We start from the raw sequence: 5001 nt of genomic DNA, 5'->3' as shown, positions 1-5001 counted from the left end.
CCCAGGGATGAGGGATGAATGGCTGCCGCTGCGGAGACGAGAGACGAAATGGTGAGGCGCCAAGATGGAAGAGGACTGTTAGTGACTGTGAGGGACATTATGGCCTCGGTGGGATCCCTAAATGGCTGGGCGAGGGGCTGGAGGGATGATTGTGGCGAGAAGAGGCTGAGGAAGAGACTGTGAGATTGATGTAGGAGGCTGGGAAGTGGCGGGGTGAGAGATAGAGGAGAGACGGAAGAAAAGAGATGGAGACAGAGAAAGAGTGGTGTTAGTGCAGCTGGCTGGAGAGAATTTGCATATTTTAAAAGTTTTGAGTTCACGGTTTTACTTGGTGTGGATGAAAATTTGCTGACAGCAGCCTTGTGGAGTGTAGCTGTGGAGGGGAAACTTGTGTAATATATCCCTCTGATTAAAGATGAAACGGAAAACGATAAAAACAAGGATAATAGATGGAAAGAAACTAAACATGAGATCAACTAAAAGACGGAACGAAAAGCGAAACACACAAGAAAAGAAGATAGAAGATGCAAAGAAAATAAGTAAATAACAGAAACTAAAAGCCGAAACGGGAAGCAAAACAAAAAAAAGTGGAAGAAACTAAATGAAAAAAAAAAAAAAAATGGAAGAAACTAAACCAAACATAGGAACACTAAGAAACTGGACGTAAAAAATAAACAGAACATAGATAAACTCAATAGAATAATAATGATTTAAACGTACAAAAAAAAAAAAAAAAAACGTGGAAAAAAACTAAATAAATGCAAGACACTAAATCAAAACGGAGAAAAAAAAATACAAATGAGGAATAATGATAAAAACTCATGAAATTAAAGAGAAAAGCCAAAAAAAAAAACATGAAACAGATAAAAAATAACAAACATATAGAAAAAATAAATAAACTAAAGATTGAAGAGAAGAGACTTGAGCCACATAAAGGAAGACAAAAACAAAATACGAAAAAAAGGAAAACAATGACATCAAAAGAAAAAAATAAGCCTTCTCGAGTACAGCTTCAAAGTAAGGAACCACAATTGTGTTTCGAAATAAAACCTAAATGAAAATAAATGTGTGTGTGTGTGTGTGTGTGTGTGTGTGTGTGTGTGTGTGTGTGTGTGTGTGTGTGTGTGTGTGTGTGTGTGTGTGTGTGTGTGTGTGTGTGTGTGTGTGTGTGTGTGTGTCATGCATCAAGACACCAAACTTTTTCTCATTAAAGAAAACACGATGCATTATCCCTGGAAGAAAATCTCTCTCTCTCTCTCTCTCTCTCTCTCTCTCTCTCTCTCTCTCTCTCTCTCTCTCTCTCTCTCTCTCTCTCTCTCTCTCTCTCTCAGGGTAATCAGAACAGCCTAGAAATTATGTCGTAAAGGAAAAGCTGTAAAGTTCACGATAACCTTCCTTTTACGTTCCCTATCTGGCTTTGCTAATGGTGGTGGTGGTGGTGGTGGTGATGGTGATGGTGGTGACAGGACTAATAATAATGGTAGTAGCAAGAAAAAAGAGGATAAAAAAAAAGTGGATAGAAACGAAGTAAAACCAAGAAGCATAACGAATCACAAGAACACTAAAAGCCTGGACAAAAGAAAAAGAAAAAGAAAAGAAATACAATAGAAGAATAATAACAAAACAGTGAATGAATTTAAAGAAAAAAAAGCCCCCCCAATAAAAACTAGTAGTAATAATAGTAATGATAATATAACTAAACTATCACCACTGAAATTACTCGTGGTGATTGTGGTGGAGGTTAAGAGAAAGTAACAACAGTAGTAAGGTGGTGTGGTGGAGTTAGAAGTGATAACGTTAGTGTAGGTGGAGTGAGTGTGGTTATAAATTTGTTTGTTGGTTGTGGTATGCATTCTAACTAGACTGAGAGGCACTGAAATGCATTTAACTCCACTCAACAAAGTAAAACACCACCACAGCCAAGAGTAAACGAGACAACAACACGATATACGAGCAGAGGAAACGCTATAGTGGGAAATTTAACCTTTTGCTGCATCGGCAATTAAAAAAGAGGAACGTAAAATAAGAAAAACAAGTGTAGTAATGCAGGAAATGTTAATCTTGGAGGGAGAGAGAGAGAGAGAGAGAGAGAGAGAGAGAGAGAGAGAGAGAGAGAGAGAGAGAGAGAGAGAGAGAGAGAGAGAGAGAGAGAGAGAGAGAGAGAGAGAGAGAGAGAGAGAGAGAGAGAGAGAGAGAGAGAGAGAGAGAGAGTAAAAATTGGGAAAAAAGAAATAATACTAAAGCAAGAAGTGTAAATTTTGCAGGGAGCGAGACCGAGAGAGAGAGAGAGAGAGAGAGAGAGAGAGAGAGAGAGAGAGAGAGAGAGAGAGAGAGAGAGAGAGAGAGAGAGAGAGAGAGAGAGAGAGTAAAAAGAAGGAAATTACCCAACCATTCCCAATCCAGTTATTCACGAACATTACGATGCCGCTATTCCTGTCTCGTCCATCCCGCCAACTTTATAATTTACTGGAGATTCTCAAATAAATGGGGGTCGAGGAACGCTGCAGGGGGAACCAGAAGAGGGCGGAGAGAATATTCGAGGCTGTGTTTTCTTCCTATTAACGCTGTTGTTTAAATTATCCCGTATTTTTCAATTGAGAATGTCTGCACTTCTTATTACAGCGGTCAGACAGCGGGCGGCAGGCAGTGACTTCAGGGGGATGATGAAGTTATTACGAGGGTGTAAGTCACGGTGGTAAGTGGCCATAGGAGGACTCTGCACGCTAACGTCTTGATGCAGTTGTTTTTTCTTAGTATTAGTCATGCAAAGGATCAGAAAGGTTATTGTCTTGTCTCTTGATTAGACTAAAAACTAGTGGGTATTTTTATTTATTTTTTTATTCTTCGGTTTTGAGAAGTACGAGTAAATAAGGAATAGGATGATTTTTTTTTTGGTATCAATCGTGTAAAAGATCATGTAAAAACTTATAGTCTCCCTTCTTGATTTGATGAAAAACTTAAAGGTCTTGTTTTCTGTTAGTTTCTTCTGTTTTGAAAAGTAAATAAAGAGTATCATGTTTTTTTTTTTTTCTTGGTATTAATCATGCAAACGATCACAAAAAAAAAATTATTGTCTTCCTTCTCGATTAGCTGAAAAAACTAGCGGGTATTTTTTCTTTCTTCCGTTTTGCAAAAAAAAAATAAATAAAAATAAATAAATAAATAAAAATAAAAATAAAGAATATGATGTTTCTTATTCATTCTTTCTATAAATTTAAAAGCCTCAACTCCACAATAAAAAAAAAAATGCTTTCCATTCGATTTTTCATGGTAAACGAAAAATGAGTACCCGGTTCTCTACATTTCCTTATAAATGGCTGGCTTTCTTTTGAACTCTACATGAGAAAACTGAAAAAAAAGGATAGTTTGATTTTTCTTTCTATTAATTAAAAATAACAACACTGGTTTTTTTGACCCCACAAAAATGTAAAAATGGGAAGTTTTCTTCTATTTTTTTTATGTTTATTTCTTTTATTTTCTCCAATGCATTTAAAAATCCAGAGATATGTCTTTATATCCTTTCAGCTTCATAGAATCTTAATCTCTCTCTCTCTCTCTCTCTCTCTCTCTCTCTCTCTCTCTCTCTCTCTCTCTCTCTCTGACACATGCATGACGTTTCTGGAATTTCACTAATATATTTTTCTACTGACAAAAGTGTAATATACCTTTCCGTACTGAAAATGGCGCGGCCCCGAGGCACTGCACTCCTTTGCAACCCGCTGAGAATCTGGACGCCTGGCAGACCCTTAGCTTAATTGCCTTTTCCCTTCTCTCCTCTCTCCCTCCCTCCCTCCCTCCCTTCCCTTCATCCAATTCTTCTCTCTCTTCCTCCATCCTTTCCCTCCATCCCTTCATCCAATTCTTCTCTCTCTCTCTCTCTCTCTCTCTCTCTCTCTCTCTCTCTCTCTCTCTCTCTCTCTCTCTCTCTCTCTCTCTCTCTCTCTCTCTCTCTCTCTCTCTCTCATAAATACTATTTTTCATTCAACTTCTCTTGCCTAAATTTCGCTTTCCTTTATTTCTAGCCTTGTAAACTGTTCCAAATTAAGTAAATCAGTCAGTCAGTCAGTCAGTCAGTCAGTCAGTCAGTCTCTCTCTCTCTCTCTCTCTCTCTCTCTCTCTCTCTCTCTCTCTCTCTCTCTCTCTCTCTCTCTCTCTCTCTCTCTCTCTCTCTCTCTCTCTCTCTGTGTGTGTCTCATCCGCACACGGGGACCATCAGCACGGTCACAACTCACGGCCATAACTTAGCGGCCACCGAGGAAGAAATACACTACGTTACAAGTTTAATGACGCCCAGGGAGAGCTGAGCAGGGCAGGGGAGAAGCAGCGGAAAGGCCGAGTTTGGTGTGAAATGCCGAGGTGGTGGTGGTGGTGGTTGTGATGGTGGTTGTGATGGTGGTGCTTCATTTCTTTATCTGTTTTCGTTTCAGTTTAATGTTGTTTTGGAGGTTTGTGTGTGTTGTTATTGTGGTTGCTGTTACTGTTACTACTGGTGCTGCTGCTGCTACGGCTGGTATTACTACATGGGGGTGATGAGTGGAAATAGTAAGGATGTTTCGAACAGGGATTGCCACGTGTAGGTCTGATGGGTTCTTCCAACTTCCCTATTTTCTTATGCTCTTATGTTTATCTGCTACTGCTACTACTACTACTACTACTACTACTACTACTACTACTACTACTACGACCGTTCCTTTTTTTCCTTAATATGTTTATGTAATTTTTCCTGCATTTGTCAAAGTCGACGGTATTACATGTACACGTGATTAATGGAATGAAATGAAATGTAATAGTTTTAGCTATTCCTGGAAAATTAATCCTTATCTTTAATATAATTCAGACCTATACTCTACTTTTTAAATTATACTCAGAAGTAAACATTTTCAGTTAACGTTGATAAATCTATTTTTAAGTTATGTCTATATAATTCACAATCTCTACCCAGAATGGTATGTTTTTAAGCCTCAATCATAACTAGATATTTGTAGAGTCAATAAAAAAATA

The sequence above is a fragment of the Scylla paramamosain genome, chromosome 16 (assembly GCF_035594125.1).
Source record: "Scylla paramamosain isolate STU-SP2022 chromosome 16, ASM3559412v1, whole genome shotgun sequence".
NCBI classification, from domain to species: domain Eukaryota; kingdom Metazoa; phylum Arthropoda; class Malacostraca; order Decapoda; family Portunidae; genus Scylla; species Scylla paramamosain.
This window is presented reverse-complemented; position numbering follows the sequence as displayed.